We start from the raw sequence: 19,975 nt of genomic DNA, 5'->3' as shown, positions 1-19,975 counted from the left end.
ACAGCAGTGACAAAACTCTGCCATATGATGAACAAGATGTATCAGACAGGCGAAATACCCCCAGACTTCAAGAAGAATATAATAATTCCAGTCCCAAAGAAAGCAATTGTTTACAGGTGTGAAAACTATCAGTTTAATAAGTCACGGCTGCAAAATACTAACACGAATTCTTTACAGACGAATGGAAAAACTGGTAGAAGCCGACCTCGGGGAAGATCAGTTTGGATTCCGTAGAAATGTTGGAACACACGAGGCGATACTGACCCTACCACTTATCTTAGGAAATAGATTGAGGAAAGGGAAACCTACTTTTGTAACATTTGTAGACTTAAGAGAAAGCTTTTGACAATGTTGACTGGAATACTCTCTTTCAAATTCTGAAGGTGACAGGGGTAAACTATAAGGAGCGAAAGGCTATTTACAATTTGTACGGAAACCAGATGGCAGTTATAAGAGTCGAGGGGCATGAAAGGGGAGCAGTGGTAGAGAAGTGAGTTATACACAATAGTAGCCTAGTCCCAATGTTATTCAATCTGTATACTGAACAAGCAGTAAAGGAAACAAAAGAAAAATTTGGAATAGGAATTAAAATCCATGGAGAAGAAATAAAACCTTGATGTTTGCCGATGACATTGTAATTCTGTCAGACAGCAAAGGACCTGAAAGAGCAGTTTAACTGAATGCGCAGTGTCTTGAAAGGAGGATATAAGATGATCATCAACAAAAGCAAAACGAGGATAATGGAATGCAGTCGGATTAAATCAGGTGATGCTGAGGGAATTAGATGAGAAAAGGAGACTCTTACAGTAGTAGATGAGTTTTCCTATTTGGGGAGAAAAATAACTGATCATGATCGAAGTAAAAAGAATATAAAATATAGACAGGCTATGGCAAGGAAAGAGTTTTTGAAGAAGAGAAATTTGTTAACATCGAGTATAGATTTAAGTGTGAGGGAGTCTTTTCTGAAAGTATTTGTATGGAGTGCAGCCATCTATGGAACTGAAACATGGACAATAAAAAGTTTAGACATGAATAGAATAGAAGCTATGTGGTGCTACAGAATAATGCTGAAGACTAGATGGGTAGATCAAATAACTAATGAGGAGATACTGAAGAGAATTGGGAAGAAGAGGAATTTGTGAGACAACTTGACTAAAAGAAGGGATCGGTTGGTAGGACACGTTCTGAGGCATCAAGGGATCACTAATTTTGTGTTGGAGGGAAGTGTGGAGGCTAAAAGTCGTAGAGAGAGACCAAGAGATGAATACATTAAGCAGATTCAAATGGATATAGGTTGCAGTAGTTACTTGGAGATGAAGAAGCTTGCACAGAATAGAGTAGTATGGAGACCTTCGTCAAATCTGTCTCTGGATTGAAGACCACCACCACAACAACAACAACATTGACATTTAATTTGGATATTATGGTATATTGTAATCTGAGTGGCTGTCCTGTCTCCAACTTGACAACATCCCATACAGTTTTATGCTTATTATTCACGATATTAATTTCTGTGTTCTTGAAATTTTAACGAAATGCCCTAAAATATTGTAGTCTATTTTTTAGGGTGCAAGGAATGTTGGATCTTGACTTACTCTGGCAGTTATATAGATTTTCCTTCTTCTCTTACATGAGATTTTAATTCTTTTAGTTATCCATGGATTATTTGTTTTTTTTAATGGATCGTCTGGATAACTTTTCAGGGAAGCATCATAATCATCACCATCAACACCATCTTCCTTTCAAGGTTTTTAGACTGTGGCTTGTTCTGAATTCAGTTCCAATATCTTCATTTCTAATCTAGCCTCTTCTTGTGCAACTCTTCGTTTTCCTTGGCAACCTCATCTCTGCTGTGTGAATTTTTTTTGTGGTAATCCATCTTTAACTTCCACAGGATAACACAGGAAATGCCATCACTTTATAGAATTTCATGATGACCTCTTTTTGCACTTAATGACCAAATGTTCTGCTAAAGGGTACCACAGACAAATTAGAATTTTTGTGTTTTATTTTCAACATAAGGATCAAAATCAAAACCTCTATTAGCCGATAAGGATATCGACATTCATTCGTAATAATCTTCCATAGCCTTTCATGCCTCACATGGTCAAAAGCCTTCTCAAGGTCAACAATGGCCTCATGAGTTTCTATATCAAATATCTTTGTTTTTCTATAACGTTTTCAATTATAACCATATTATTTGTGCATGAACAACCTAATCTAAATCCCTTTAGTTCTTCAGAAACAACAGCTTCTGTGATATTCTTCATGTGGTTATTGATTATCTTTGAGTATGGTTTGTAGCCAGTGCTTAGAAGAATGATGCCACGATAGTTTTTGTAGGCATCACATTTCTTCTTTTTGAAGGAGAGATTACCTCTGGTGTACACCAAAAATCTGAGAGCTTACAGTTCGTCTAACATTCATTTATTAATTTAAGTGTCTTTTATCTAGTGACAATCCTCCATATTTAATTAGTTCTGTGTTTATTCCACCTGTTCTAGTAGCTTTTCTGTCGTTCAAACCTTTCAAAGTCTCTTGTAGCTTATCCATAGTAAATGGATCTACTGCTTCATTGTACATACTTTCTTCAGCGTCATCTTCAGCCTTCTGTGTACACCATAAGTTCGTGTAATGATTTTTATTTTCTTTATGAACACAGCTTTCCGATATTGACCCATATTTACTATGGAATTAATTGAATTTGATATTAATATTTTTCTGTCTATACTGGATGGTTATAATTAAAGTCCGACTACTCACAGAGCTCCAGTGTAAGCCATAATTACTGTACAGCTGGGAAACTTGGTAGATATTCTAATGCAGTAATGCAGAACCGATTTATGCTGGCAAAACAACAGCTCCAGTATCGACTACCAGGCGAAAATCTGGCTCTGTGAATGCAAGAAAGACGTATAGAAATGTTTCCTTATGTTACGTATTAGGAATGGGATGTGCACAGAAAAGGTTAGACAAGTGAGAGAGCCGTAACTCTGAGGTTACTATTAATATTGTCCGGAAGATCACTAATATACAACATGAACAGCAAGGGACCCAACACACTTCCCTGGGGTACACCAGAAGTTACAAACACATCTGTCGATGATTCTCCATCCAAGATAACATGCTATGTCCTCCATACCAGGAAATGCATAGTCCAGTGACATATTGCGTCTGATAACCCCACATACTCGTACTTTTGATAATAAGCGTAGATTTGGTACTGAGTCAAGTGGTTCTCGGAAAACGAGAAATACTGCTTCTACTTGACTGCCTTGATACATGGTTTTCAGCATGTCATGTGAGAAAAATGCGAGTTGTGTTTTACGTGACCTTTGATTTAGAAATCTATGCTGGTTGGCATGGAAGAGGTCGTTCTGTTCGAGATATCTCATTATGTTTGAACTCATAACGTGTTCTAAGATTCTACAACAAATGAATGTCATGGATATGGGACGGTAGTTTTATGGATCACTTCTGCTACCCTTCTTGTAGACAGGTGTGACCTTTTTTTTTCGTCCAGCTATCTGGGACAGTTTTTTGTTCAAGGGATCTACGATAGATTATAGTTAAAAGAGGGGCTAACTCAGCTGCGAATTAGGTATAGAATCCGATAAATATTTCATTGTGGCCTGAGGATTTGTTTAACTTTAACGATTTCAGTTGTTTCTCAATGCCACTGACTCTAAGATCTATTTCGCTCACGTATTCAATGGTAGGAGAATTAAGTTGGGGTGACATTTCTGGGTTTTACTTTGTAAAGGAACACTTCAAAACAGAGTAAGAATTTCTGCTTTTGCTTCGCTACTTTCAATTTCAGTTCCTGTCTCGTCCACGAGTGACTTTGTACAAACTTTTGTGCCACTAACAGCCTTTATATATGATCAGAATTTCTTTGAGTTTTGTAAAAAATCATATGGCTTGAATAGTTTGCAATGGTTGTCATTGAAAGCTTCACTCATTGCTCTCTTGACTGCCAAACATGTTTCATTCAGTATCTATAGCCCTAGGCCTTGTTTTATATCTATTATGTAGAAGTCAGTGTTTCTTTAGAAGTTTCATTACAGTGACTGTACACCACGGAGGATCTCTCCCATTATGAACTGTCCTACAGCGTACATATCTATCCTGTACATGGTCAACTATTCTTTCAAGCTTAAGCAGTAGTTACTCTATATGCTTCTGTCCTGAGATAGATTGCATGATACTTGCTTTCCGCACCCTCGGGAGGCATCCTCAGTTTTATAAATGGGACCTGTACTATAGAAGACGCCGGCGGCCATTTGCAGCAACAAGCATCAATACTCAAACTAAGGTTTTATTCGGTAGTTTTGATCAAGTTAGAATTAGAATATTATTATAATGAAGTTTTAATACCACCTTACAGAGTTTATTAAATGAAATATGCCCATGAGTGGGACATAGACAGGTGATTAACTGAAATGTGCATACCAAATATTCTGTGAAATGATAATGGAATATGGTGTGGCTGGGAGAAGTCACTGTAACATATTTATATAATAACACAATCACATTTATTCAATAAACATTACCATCTCAAATATTCCCTCTCACTTATCACGGAATGCTGGCGTGATACAAATAGTATCATATCTAAGTAAACTTAGTTAAACATCCGGCTAACATGTGCCGTGAATCGACAATGACTACCGCCTGCACATTCCTATCATCATTCAGCCACACACACACACACACACACTAACATTCACTCTATTCATTTTATGTAACAGATAAAAGAGGAAGGTTCTCATACAGCAAGTGGGACAACATTGGGAGAGAGCACATGGTTCCAACTGTAACTTTAATTCGGGCAAGTCCCGTCTTCACGTTTAACTAACTCCGCGAGTTTTACTGGGTATTATGAAGGAACAATTAAATCACACGCGTGAATTTACGTAGAAGATCCAGCTCGATCACGAAATGTGATTACGTCGAGCTGAAGCTTCTCACCAAGAAATGCACGGGGTCTGCGGACCACGTGTTACCAATCTCTCCACAATCAGGAGTCAATAAACACATTTAAATAAAATACACTTTGCATATATACTTCACACTCACACTGAAATGCAAATTGAGCAATTTTGAGTATTACTCGGCAATGAGTGCCTGTTCACTCCCAAGTGCAGTGAACACAATTCCCATGAAATTACTTGGCAAAAGAAATCATCTCCCTATCTCTCCTAACCGAGATGATTCTAGTAAATACCATAGTGGCTTTCCTCAGCAGGGAAGCTGCTTCCAAGTTCAACGTGAACATGGAATTCTAAATCTTCGCTAACTATCGGAGCGATAGAGCAGAGCGTGCTTACTCACCCAGGTCTTCCCAGCAACAACCCCGATACGGTCTCCCTCGTCCGGGTCCACACATCGTGGCCGCAAGGACTCAGAGATACCGCACACGGTTATTTGCCAACCTAACGAGCGCTAATGACGCGCGTGGAGCTTATGCCTCTCTGGTCCAGTGCAGTCGCGCTCTACTAGATTCGAGGTTGGCTACACTTCCACTATGCCTATAGCACACCCACAGCCGACATATCACGCATACCTCATCATACGTTCGCATTCGCACTTTGTAGACAATTACCATATCTAATATTAAAATGATCGTCTATATTTAAATAACCCTATCTTATTAATTATCATCAGGCTCTTCCCTGAGTGTCGGAAGGGCTCTCAGGTATCTTTAGTTGTGGGGTCGAGCCATGTAGCGGCTTACATCATCCTGGGTGTAACCTGGCAGCTCTCTCACCCACATTAGTAGCGTCAAGGTGACAGCCTGATCTGCATGATGGGATAATTAAATATGCATTTTGTATGTGTATACAGTGGTAAACTACGATCATTGTATCACATATCATCCTGCAAGACATGTCTTGACATTCATTCCTGAAATGTATTGTGTTACCTACTCTAGTGTACCCATCGCATTCGGCCAAAAAATACGCCAGAGCGGAAGTGAGTTGCAACAGAGCCAGCTGCAGGTGAGTGAACGTCTTATGCATTGCAAAGCAAAACACGGCAGACTGGTATTGTGAAGTACAGCATTGCACGATGATGCAATATTCTATCAGAAGGATGGAAGTCTTTTCTCGCTTGTCATCACGGAAGTTTTTAGGATATGTGCCTTAAAACCCTAAACGAACATAGTCTGGAGCATATAAGTTCTCAGCTATTCTTGTACTAAATGACTCTCATCTCAGTATCACAGCCTACACCATGAGCCCGTGACACCCGGAGCGGCTTCCTAAAATCCAGTACAGGGCCCGCTGTTTGACAACAAGACAGGGCAGCCTGGCCTAAGTCACAGGGGAGCCGCCCACTCGCTGGAGGAAGGTGATGGCCATCTGTACCTGCTCCGCCATGCAGACGATGACGTTGCTGACGGCAACATTCGAGTGAGACCACGCTTGGCCCCCTGGTTTGCGCTGTAAGCAAGGCCGGATGTCTATTGTTTCGCATGAGAGGCAGCTGGACACCGCCATGTAGCTGTTTCTAACATACTATGGCCGAGGGCCGGAATAAAGAAATTAATTGAACAAATCTACTGGAGTCCTGACGTCTCATTTCAGTCTCCATGGTGACAATCCAAGAGTCATTTAACAATAGTGTAAGAACAATGACGTTGCCTTCTTAAAGCAATGCCTGGACCTCCAGTCTGTGATGGAACGACTAAGAAAAAATGTACTTTGGTCATCGAGACGCAGTTTGACGGTCATGCATTTTGTAAAGTAAATTTCATTGCAAGCAGAGAACCAATGGATTTGTCTAGTTTTAGAGATAAGGAAGTCGTAATCGGTCAGTAAATGTTAGATGTGCACTGTGTAACCTTGAGGGTCACTTAGCGCTATGTGCCAAATCGGGTCCAGTAAAATGTTATACTCGTAATCGTTGGGGACATATGGCTAAGCAATGCTGGGATTCAAGATGGCTCATGATCAGACATAAGAATTAAATTAATATATTTCGTTTTCTTGGCTTGTGAACGTTAGTTCTCAAAATGAGTGTTGTCAAGGAGAAACACAGAACTGTTTGGTCTGGTAGAATCGCGATCGTCACAACCGGGGGTAGATTTGCCAGTTGCAAGTTTAATTGTTTTTTTTTTCCTAGCAATGCAGCTGAGGATGTGCAGGGCTTTGTGGGAGACCCTGGAAATCTCGTTCAGATGGAAGTTTGGTCTCATAAGGAACTACTGAGTGTTGCAAAACTGAGACTAAAAGTGGAAGCGAAAACTTATGTAGGATATACAGAAGCTCTTAAGGGGACCACAATATTCGAAAAATTTAAAGAAGGGTTGATTCAGAGATATACGAAACGAAATAGTGCGAGACAATATAGGGAAGATTTAGGGGTAATAACTAAGAAAAATATGAAAACTGTGGAACAATTTGCAGGTAGGATAAGGAAAACTAATGCATGTACCTATGAATTAGGACAGGATACTGTAGTCAATGAAATTAGTTTCCAAGAAGCTGAGTAGAGGGCGTTCGATATGTTTTTTAAGTGGCTTGCATGCAGAAATGTCAAGACGTGTGCTGTCATGGGTTGTGACGGGTGCGCGCAGAATAGTGCGGTTAGCTATAGAGCATGAGGAGATCGATTTGTCGGCTGGAATGCAGGGTAAACGGACAGTGCTTGCAGCTAATATAAAATGTTTCACGTGTGTACGAACAGGTCATGTAAGGAGGCAGTGTCGCCAGGCTCAGGATGACGTGAATAAAGTAAGAGGAAGTAATAATATTAGGAGTAGAGGACCATGGAACGTGTTAAACTCCAACAGGAACCCAGATTCTACCTACGCTCATTCCCCGTGAGATTTGATGCTACGAAGCCTTACGCAGAGCCGGCCGTGGTGGCCGAGCGGTTTTAGGCGCTTCAGTCTCGAACTGCGCGACCGCTACGGTCGCAGGTTCGAATCCTGCCTCGGGCATGGATGTGTGTGATGTTCTTAGGTTAGTTAGGTTTAAGTAGTTCTACGTTCTAGGGGACTGATGACCTCAGAAGTTAAGTCCCATAGTGCTCAGAGCCATTTGAACCATTTGAACCTTACACAGAGGTGGTCTGTGCGATAAGAGGAATAATAGGAAAAACAGTTGCAGGATATTATTAGACACGGGGGTGCATGTGTCGGTTGCCAGTAATGATCTGGTGAAACGTAAGTAATGGGACCCACCACTGTACAGATGACATGGAGTGCGGGATAAAGATGTCATAGCATTATAATCGGTGGACATAAACTTTTGCCTGGACTCAGTTCAATTTAAACAATGTATAGAGATCATGCCACTCATGAACGAGGGTTACCACAGGATTCTAGGATTAAATTTCTTATATCAGCATTGTAGCATAATCGATCTTCGGTAACATAGGATGGAATTTGATGGAAAAATGTTTCAGTTAGGTGAAGCCATTGCCAATGTTGGGATGTTGCTAGGAAAGTCTGTGACAAAAGAAGAGCCGATCAAACCGCGAACGACCACAGTAAGACTTCATTCGCACGATTGTGTACCTAAGCGTACAGGGAAATCACTTTGGGTCAGTCTAGCTTGCCAGTAGGAATTTTGTGTGCGGTGGAATCGTTAGAAGAGAATGAAGTATTAGATCAAGTGGATGGTTAGTTAAAATAGGTGTTGTACATTTGCAAGAAACAGAGGATGTATTAAATGGAATAATGTGAGAGATAATGGGACCTACTTTACGTCTGCCAACCGCGACTTCAGGGATAACACACTTGAATATTTTGCAGCCTCATTTGCATCGGCCAGAGGAACTCATGGAAGTGCTACCTGCCACAGATCTAACCAGCATAAATCAAGCTCTAGGGTCGGAATTCATGTACTCTGTAAACATACTACTGAACCAGCAGGAGGGACTAGTTCCCCTGGAAACCTTACTGCAGCACGTAAATTCATATCGGGAAAATCAATACTGGAAAGAGACAACGTTGACCATTGTCATACCAACCACAGGACTGAGATCGGATCCAGCCGTCGTTCAGATTCCAGTGGATTGGACACTCCGAGCGTAAAAGCAGCAGAAGGAAGCTGAACGCACATGGGGGTAGTATTAAGAATAATTGATTCATTTCAGCTTGTAAGTTGTAATAGTGACTTAGAAGTGATTGCGCAAGAAGCCTAGTAATAAAAGAGGTTCCATGGTGTTTGTGAGTTAAGAAGCAGGGCAAGGAGCCATGTGGAAGTGTGTAAGATTAGTGAAAAGGTTAAGGGAACCACTTGTTAGAATAATTCTCAAGATGCAAAACAGGGCCAGTAGAGCCAGTCACCAGGAGCTTTAGTGCAAAGGATAATCTACTTTGGTCGATCCGAGGGACTGGGCCTTGCTAAAAAGGAGGGCAATGTAGCATATCAACCGTATTCAGTCAAAAAATACGCCAGAGCGGATGTGAGTTGCAACAGAGCCAGCCACACGGCTGACTGGCATTGCGAAGCAGAGCCAGCTGGGCATGGTACAGCAACAGAATACGTTGCAATATGCTCGCTGAAGGACGGGAGCCTTTTCTCACTTGCCACCATGGAAGTATTTGGAGTACAACCCTTAACCCCTAAATCAAAATAGTCTGCAGCGTTCAAGTACTCAGCCATTCGTGTAATAAATGATTCTCACTTCAGTATCACAGCCTATACCATGAGCCTCTGACACCTGGAGTGATATCACAGAATGAAGTGTGGAGTGCGCTCGCTGTTCGACGTCTCATTTCATTCAACCACTACACAGGACAGCCTGCCCTGAGCCACGTGGGAGTCACCTGCTCACTGGAGGAAGTTCACAGCCATCGTCACCTGCGCCGTGAATAATAACGTGATGACTGTGACATGATTCTGGGATTTCTCATATCGCTGGGCGAAGTTCACGCAGCTGCAGCGCTGTCATCACAGCCGCAACCAGAGATGTCGCTGACAATGGCATTCGAGTGATGCCACGCTCGGCCCCACTCTTTGCACTGTCAGCAATGCCGGACGTCTATTGTTTCGCGTGAGAGGCAACTGAATACCTCCACCAATCTGTTCCTGATGTACTACGGCCAAGCGCCGGAGTAAAGAAATTAAATGAACAAATCTATTGTCATCCTGACGTCTCATTTCACTCTCCATGGGTGACAATCCGAGTGTCTTTTAATACTATGAAGATATATGAAGGCGGAAATATCTAATAAAATTTTATGTCACCCTTATATGAGCAAAAATGAAAAAAAAATACAAAAACTATTGTCTTAAGCTGTTTTGATACATAAAAAATACCAAATTATTGCAAAAATGTGTTTTATTTTAGACAAAAAATTTTAATTTCTTGAAATGTGTAGCATTCAAAATCTTTTTCTGAGTAACTTCTTTTGTGTCATTGTCAACACACGGCAACAAGCTCATAAGCCTTTTGTTAACGTGATAAGTAAATTAAAAGAAAATAATCTGAAATTAGAATAAAATACTTTTAATATTCTAGTTCTTAATCTGTTGACAGCTATGTTTTTGCGAGTGTAGTTCATAAATAGATATATACTTATATTTTGAAAATCAAAATTGTAAAGAGTGCTGTTGTGACAGATCAGGAGGCTCTGCTAATATTTGGCGCCAACAATTCGAACAGGAGGGGGAGCACAAGTCACTGGTGCAGGTAGTACATTCCTTCGGGCACACAAAGTACGATGGCTTGGGGAATATTCAGTTAAATGGCTGAATCCACTGGCCAAGAGTCTAAATTCGCGTGCTTAACTTTGGCTCAGATTACAAAAATTACCATTTCATGTTAATTTAGTTCCAACTCACAGAGGTGGCGCTCGCTCCTTCCACCTCCCACCCTTTTTAATCCTCCCTTGTTGACTGGTACATTGCATCCTTCTTTGTAAAGTGATATATACTGCAAAACTCAGATGTATCTGAAACGTCCTTTTCACAGTTGTAATCCCACACAGGAGATTGTCAGCTAACAGGTGAAGTGTTTTGATGGCTGTGAGCAATATGATCAGAATGTCTACCATCACATTCTTTGATGACAGTATTCCATACCAGTAGCAGAAAGCTCTTGGAATGTGGAGCTGATGCCTACCATAGTTGCCACTGCACCGCAAATAAACATGTTTTCCAGCCATCGTCAAATGGCTAGATATCAAGGAACCAACGCAGCAAGTTGGTTGTCTGCGATTTCCACATAGTTCACCATCCCATCAAAAACAAATAGTCGTTAAATAATATAATAAATCGACTGTTAAAAATTCTTGGCAAAGAAACAAAAGAGTGATTGTCAGTAAACCCATATATTAACTCTAGCATCCTAGATTTTTCCCGTTGCAAGGTGTATAGGGATTAAATAATATTTTGCCACTGTGCAGACATTTTGCTTCTGGCTATGCTCCGTACTTGGACTGTATAGCACGGTTAAATCTGCAGTTAACAAACCCTTAACCGAACTTTCTCCATCAGCACTGAAATAATCCACATTAACAACAAACACGCTATAACTGTACATGTACTGTATGCATACAATATCTCTATGTACAAAAGGCTGTGATGCATCCAACACCTAGTTCTCCTCCCATATTTCTAATAGACACAACATGTCAGCTGATAGTGGTGCCCCACGTCTACCTAAAGTAATTTATAGGCACCTTTTGGTACTTACCCACATGATACAAGCCTAAGTGACTTCACATACTATCGTCCTTCATGACGAACAAACCCTTGATATAAATTTCACAGTACTGCATAATATCTACCTTGTCTTTGTTAACAATCTCATCCTCCTAGATTATGGGTATAAACTTAAAAAACTATACACAGACAGAGAATTCCTCCCAGAAGGCAAAACTTCAAAACAACAGTAGTGTCACATATGCATCTTACTGAAGTGTTGGCAGAAGAGCCAACACCGTGTTGCTAGAGGAGGCCGAAATGCACGCTTTTAAGCTCACGCAGATTAGCGTGAGGTCTGGAACGGGTCAGAGAAATAAGACTAGCAAAACAGGAGGTACTGGTAGAATACTTAACTTTAATCCACAATCGGTGTACATCTCTCTTGACTGTACATAATTTCCGTTTCAATATACACTGGTAATGGCGCCTTGCTAGGTCGTAGCAAATGACGTAGCTGAAGGCTATGCTAACTATCGTCTCGGCAAATGAGAGCGTAATTGTCAGTGATCCATCTCTGGCAAACTCTGCTGTACAACTGGGGCGAGTGCTAGTAAGTCTCTCTAGACCTGCCGTGTGGTGGCGCTCGGTCTGCAATCACTGACAGTGGCGACGTATACTAACGGACCGCGGCAGATTTAAAGGCTACCACCTAGCAAGTGTGGTGTCTGGCGGTGACACCACACTTACACTCTAAATACCCAAGATGTCAGCACTTCTGGTCACGTGATCTTCTGGTCGTACCTTTTAATTTTGATTGTACACACACCGAAAAAGTTTTGCATCACCTCGGTTCCGAGAGTTCCGGAACCTGTACAGAATGTCTGAATAGAGATCAACATAAACATCATTTCCGCACTTTTTATTGCTCATGAAAACCACACATTGAGTGTTGTACCATCATACAGCGAGACCTTCAGAGGTGGTGGTCCAGTTTGCTGTACGCACCGGTACCTCTACTACCCAGTAACACGTCCTCTTGCATTGATGCATTCCTGTATTCGTCGTGGAATACTGTCCACAAGTTCATCAAGGCACTATTGATCCAGATTGTTCTACTCCTCAACGGTGATTCAGCGTAGATCCCACAGAGTGGTTGGTGGGTCACGTCGTCCTTGAACAGCCCTTTTCAATTTATCCCTGGCATGTTCGATAGGGTTCGTGTCTGGAGAACCACTCTAGTCGAGCGATGTCGTTATCCTGAAGGAAATCACTCATAAGATGTGCAGACGAATGCCTCGCCAATATGCTGCCGATATGGTTGCACTATCGGTCGGAGGATGGTATTCATGTATCGTACATGGTTGCAAAGATGGACCACGCCGTGGACGTCGGGAGTGAAGTTGTGCATAATGCAGCCTATTGCGCACAGTTTGAGTCGTAACACGACGTCCTGTGGCTGCACGAAAAGCATTATTCAACATGGTGGCGTTGCTGTCAGGGTTCCTCCGAGCCATAAGCCGTAGGTAGTGGTCATCCACTGCAGTACTAGCACTTGGGCGGCTTGAGCGAGGCCTGTCATCGACAGTTCCTGTCTCTGTGTATCTCCTCCATGTCCGAACAACATCGCTTTGGTTCACTCCGAGATGCCTGGACACTTCCCTTGTTGAGAGCCCTTCCTGGTACAAAGTAACAATGCGTACGCGATCGAACCGCGGTATTGCTCATGCACGGTTGTTTACACCTTTGGGCGGGTTTAGTGACATCTCTGAACAGTCAAAGGGACTGTGTCTGTGATACAATATCCACAATCAACGTCTATCTTCAGGATTTCTGGGAACCGGGGTGATACAAAACATTTTTTGTTGCGTGTATATGTGCAAAATCATAAGCAAACAAAAAATGTTTGTATATTTATTTCTCCATACACAGCGTAAGCGTACTGTGCAAATATATACAGGGTGAGGCATTTAAAACTGTTTGTAAGAATATTTGGCGAAATACACATCGGATTAAAAAAAGTGGTAATAAATGTTGTTCACCTGGAAGAGGGACATCCATTAACATAACGCTCGACCCTCCAGCACCACCCCCGAGTGCTGGAGGGTAGGTGACTTTGAAATCTTAAATAGAAACCCCTATTATTTATTGCAGATTTGGATTCTCCATGAAAAAGTATGTGACTTTTGTATGAAATATTTCTTTTGTTTCATAATAGAAGGCGCTGTAATCGGTAATCATGGAAATGAGGTGACAATGTTTGGAAAACAGAACTATCTCTAACAAATATGCATCCGATTGAGACAATCGAAGTACTTTTCTGATATTTTTGATACTGCTATCATGTGACACCTACCACAATCGAATGAAGCAAAGACCGTGATCATGCGCTCAGTCTGCTGTTAGACTGTGCATGTTACTTCAATGATTTGGACTGAAATTGTTCCACGATGTTAACGATTGCAGGAAGGATCGATATTATTGCCACGTACTTCGAGGCTCATAGAACTGTTGACATGCTACTCTGTTACCCAGTAGGAACGTTCCGTCTGCAACGACCTTTCGCAGTATTATCCACCTGTTTAATGAAATGGGAAGTGTTAAACGCAAAGAAAGCGTCCGACCGCGGCCTGTGACAAACGAAAATAACACAGTGAATGTTTAGGTGCGATTGCTGCAAATCCTCACATTAGTTCTCGGCAAAATGCTCAAGATTCAAGAATTTCCCAAAGAAGTGTTCTACGCATACTGCAACCACACAAATTACATCCATTTCATTTATCGGTGCATCAAGAACTGCATGGTGACGATTTTCACAATCGCCTGAATTTCTGCAACTATATATAGGAATAACTGGCAGTCAATGACAATTTCAGTTCCCAGATACTTTTCTCCGATGAATCAAATTTTACGAACTGTGGTCAAATGAATCGACATAATTTGCACTATTGATCAGTGGAGAATCCCCATTGGCTAAGACACGTTTAACATCAACGCCCATGAAGTGTCAACGTTTGGTGCGGTATTTTAGGTACGCAGGTAATTGGCCCATACTTGATAGAAGGTAATCTGACGGGTCAAATGTACAACGACATTGTGGATAATGTTTTACCCATTTTTACCAAGATGTCCCACTTCAAACGAGACTGGATATGTGGTTTCAACTCGATGGATGCCCTGAGCTTTATTCACGACTAGCTGGAGAAGTTTTGAATCGAAACAATCTCGGTCGATGGATTAGACGAGGAGGTCCTCAAATGTGGCACGTACGTTCCCCTGCTTCGACTTCTGCCGATTTTTTACTCTGGGAACGGCTAAAAGAGAGAGTTTGCATGGATGTACCAACAACCCCCGAAGATACGCTGCAGCGAATTCGCAATGAATGTGCAAACATAAGCGCAGAGACACTAATACATGTCGGATTGTCATTCAGATACAGTTGCAATGTGCATTAGAAACAAGGTACAACACTTCGAACATCTGCTGCACCGAAACACTTGTGAGAGGCAAGGGGACTCACAGTAATCAAACACCCAAAGATAGTGAGAGACAAGGGGACTCACAGCAATCAAGCACCCAAAGACAATGAGAGGCAAGGGGAGTCACAGTAACCAAGCAACCCGAGATAGTGAGAGGCAAGGGGTTCACAAAAATCAAGCACCCCGAAGGGAACTTATTACTACTATGTCCACATTGTTGTTCCTGGGTAACGCTAAATGTAGTCTAAGAAAGCATCGCGGGAGCGTAGATGGTGTGGCATAATACCATTTTCCCAAATATCAAATAGTGTCCTTTCATTTTCCTAATCGAATGTGTATTTTTGTGAGTATTGCCGTTTTGCAACAATTATCACCCCATATTCATCTGCGCTGATTACAGCGCCATGTATCATGAAAGGAAGGAAATGTTTCAATCAAAAGTTACATATTGTTCATGAAGAACCAAATCTGCAATAAAAAATAAGGGTTCCTGTTTAAGATTTCAAAGTCATCTCCCCTCCCATCTCCGAGGGTGGTGTAGGGGGTCGAGCGTTATGTTAATGGATGTCCTCTCCGAAGTGAACAACATTTATTGCCACTATTTTTGATCCGATGTGTATTTCGCCACATATTCTGACAAAAAGTTTTAAATGCCTCACTCTGTATATCTATGCACCATGTACGTCATTAGTTTTTAAGTTTCACTTGTCGCTAGCTGTCCAAGACTGAGTTGCTTTGAAGCTTATATAGCTCACAGTCCATCAGAAACCTATTAGGACTGTGAAATTTAGTTGTAGTAAATAAAGGATCTCCACATTAGTTTTTAGTGTGGATTAATAAAAAGTACTGTAGAAATTTTCTCATCCAGTGCTACTGGGAAAATTTATAAAAAAATATTCTCAACCTGTTTTACTCCTGTAGCACGTAAGTTAAAAGAATCTCTGCATTGAAATATCAGAGTCAAATTGTAACTCAAGAACTGAACTGTACCTCAAGAACTGAACTGGTTCTCAAGAACTGAACTGTACCTCAAAAATGAAGTTGTATCTGTGAGAATTGAACAACCGAAAAAGATTCGTTACCATATGTCTATATTGTTGTTATTTCACATATCTCTACCCTCACAAATGTATACAAATGGCGTGCATCACACAAATGGCATTAGTTTTTCTAAAGATGAGTGCTATTAAGGAGGTGAAGTTAAAGATGAAAGAAAATAAAATATGTAGAATGATTGAATGGGATTACGGCTATAGTGCAGCACGAATTGGCTTATGGGAGCAGGAGGCACGTGACCGTGTTCACTTTCAAAGACATATAGCAAACATGTCTAAAATTATACCTCCAATGCCTGAAGAAAACCACAGACGTCGTATGTGAGCTACGCTGTATACTATCAAAGGGGGAAATGGCTGAAATCAGTAAAAAAATACACATACTCTGAGGTAAAAATTCGTTTATTTCTCATCCAACCTAAGATTAATTTTACATTTTCATAAGCAGACACAGCAACATTATTTTCATACATCTCCTTCTTCTTCTTCAGTCGATGGAGAGTAGGACACCTGTAGAATTCTCGGTCTTGAATGGCAGCAAACTTGAAGATTCGACGGAACCATGTGATCTTCTCCTTCCCCTTCACTTAGAAAATGGTATCTGTGTGATCCAACGATCTAATCGACGTCATTATACCTTTATAGGGGATGTCATTATCACATGGAATGTTCTGTGTATGGCGCAGCACATGTTCGTTTATACAGCTCGTTACACGACACTAGTGAGCAGGCAGTAGTTAATAACACATCAGTAGCAGATATAGAAGAAACTCAACGAAGAGGAGCTAAAGATATCTTGAGCTACCTTTACTTCTACCATAATAAAAAATAATCAAGTCACATGCAAAGTTTAGGAAATTTTTATTTAAACTGATTACACATATATACAAGATAATGCCATTTTATGATATAAAAAGTTACAGTCATGGTTCTCTTCCTTAAATGATGAATTACATGCTCCTGTTCTTCCTGGCAAATTGGTTAATTACGTCGTCAATAGGGCAATCAATGTCAGGGTAAGTGTGCACTTGCTACAATTAGGACTTTTTATTTATTCATTCTTCAGTCTTAATATTTCTGCTTCTGAATGTAAACTAGCTTCCTAGCGTATTTATAACGCTACGTATCGAAGCTTCTCTGTACAACAGAACAGTAGCATATTCACGACTTTTCTAGAACAAATGCCAGACAGTGTAACGTAACGAGACCACTACAATGGCCGCAATTTTTCTCGTAGGTATGTGTTAGCCATCTATGTGTCAGACAGAAACGTGTAAAATACGATGGCGGGGACGCGCGTGCTACATAGAAAAGTACATCAATTCGACAATGCAATTCAGTCGAGTCGACTGACGAAAGAAACGAACGAATAACGTGCTGGTTGGCTGGCGCGGGTGGCAATGCGGCACAGTCATGTAGAACTAGAGCATACGCTGCCGTGTGTTCTGGGAAATTTGCCGAAGATTCAAATTCAGTTCGAACATCTGTAGGTCCATATTTAATTATCACGTTCTGTTTTAAGCAGTCTATTACGACGACTGGCGTCAGAACCTTGAATTTCTGTGGACTGACAAGGGAACCTCCCCATCGCACCCCCCTCAGATTTAATTACAAGTTGGCACAGTGGATAGGCCTTGAAAAACTGAACACAGATCAATCGAGAAAACAGGAAGAAGTTGTGTGGAACTATGAAAAAAATAAGCAAAATATACAAACTGAGTAGTCCATGCAGAAGATAGGCAGCATCTAGGGCATTGCAAACTCCGAAGCGCCGTGGTCCCGTGGTTAGCGTGAGCAACTGTGAAACGAAAGGTCTTTGGTTCAAGCCTACCTCGAGTGAAAAATTTTTTGTTTTCAGACTATTATCAAAGTTAAGACACTCAAACACAATCAACTTCGCTCTCCAAAATTCCAGGACATGTTCAGATTTGCTTGGACACATGCAGGATTTGACGGTCTACACACGGAAAAATTTGAAAATGTTAAAAACATATGTTTTAACAGAGCACAGGGAAAAATGTGCGACTGTGAAACTGTTGCATTCATTTGTTGCAGTTCATGTGACAAACTCTTATGTTTTCATCACTTTTTTGGGAGTGATTATCACATCCACAAGAAAACCTAAATCGGCAAGGTAGAAGAATCTTTTTACCCATTCGCCAAGTGTACAAGTTAGATGGGTCGACAACATATTCCTGTCAGGTGACGCACATGCCGTCAACAGTGTCGTATAGAATATATCAGACGTGTTGTCCTGTGGAGGAATCGGTTGACCTATGACCTTGCGAGCAAATGTTTTCGGTGCCCATTGGAGAGGCACGTCATTTCGTCTACTAATCGCACGGTTTTGCGGTGCGGTGGCAAAATACAGACACTAAACTTATTACAGTGAACAGATACGTCAATGAACGAACGGACGGATCATAACTTTGCGAGAATAAAGAAAGTAAAATTTTCACTCACTGGAAGACTTGAACCAAGGACTTCCCACTCCAGAGCTGCTCACGCTAACCACGGGACCACGGCGCTCCTGAGTTCACAATATCCTTAATGTTGCTTATGTTGCGCATGGACTACTCAGTTCGTATATTTTGCTAATTTTTTTCGTAGTTCCACACAACTTCTTCCTGTTTTCTCGATTGATCTGTGTCCAGTTTTTCAAGGCCTATCCACTGTGCCAACTTATAACAAAATCTGAGGGGGGTGCGATGGGGAGGTTCCCTTATGAGTAGACATCCCTCCTCTTCGTAGCAGGAAGCTCAGAACCTCGCACGCACGTCATACGCTAAACTGCATACATTTTATCCCATTGCAGTGTAAATTATCATATGAGTATAATTCAGAGTTCAGTTAGAGTCTGGCATTAGTTAACTTACAGTTATCAGGTTTGGTGGAATCGTTTGTTATATTCCCTCCTCTATTAGTCTGAAACGCAAGTACGATGAACTTGGGCGTCCTCAGCTGAGAGGAGGTTTTAATAGACCACGTTTGTCAGCATGCAGTAGATAGAAATACACCGGCATTCAGAACTTTTTAAAACTTCAAACGTTGCTCATGCGATACTGTGATGTGTCACATTTTCCGTATTATTTTATTGATGGTGATCTCGTTCTTCTCTTGAGTTCCTTGAATGTATGAGTTGTTATTCATTGTACTCTGTACCAGAATAAGTTCCTGTTCAGCATTCAGAGTAATTCGCCACATGTCCTCAAAGTACACCATAACCAATTTCAAAGGTATACATTCAGTAAATCTCTTGTACTCTTCCACTGTTGTGTATACTGGCTCGTCAGTGAACCATCCAGCATTTTCTAAATCGTTCAAATCTGTGGGAGAAGCGGAGACATACGTTTCAAGAGCTGATGTTATGCCTACATTGCATGTACAGCCAATCTCGACCCCATTAAGTTCATATCGTTTCGCATGAAACAGGAAATATAAAGCATTATATGTAAGATTCAGTGCCACTGTAGCAGTACCATCCGTTTTCATACATGATCCATCAAGATATTTGGAACTCTTGGATGGGAGGGTTAAAGCGCCCTGGTGTTGGATGACAGTCCTAATTTAATCGTTCTTGTACAAGGCGGCTGATGCATAAGGTTTATGCAAGAAGTATTCCTGGCATATAATACTCTCGTTATTCTCCACCACGCTAGTTATATCGAACGAAGTCACTGCGACGTCTTCAGATCCACTGATTTAAGAAACTCATAGTTTGCACCTTGCTGTTCTGTTGAGAAGTGCCGTGCTGTGCATTGTGTACTTTGATTTAACACTTAGCACCCATCCTGTCTTTGCTGACAATACAGGGCTGCTGCAATCTCTGACTAGTTGA

The sequence above is a fragment of the Schistocerca serialis genome, chromosome 3, assembly GCF_023864345.2.
Source record: "Schistocerca serialis cubense isolate TAMUIC-IGC-003099 chromosome 3, iqSchSeri2.2, whole genome shotgun sequence".
In the NCBI taxonomy this organism is placed as follows: Eukaryota; Metazoa; Arthropoda; class Insecta; order Orthoptera; family Acrididae; genus Schistocerca; species Schistocerca serialis.
This window is presented reverse-complemented; position numbering follows the sequence as displayed.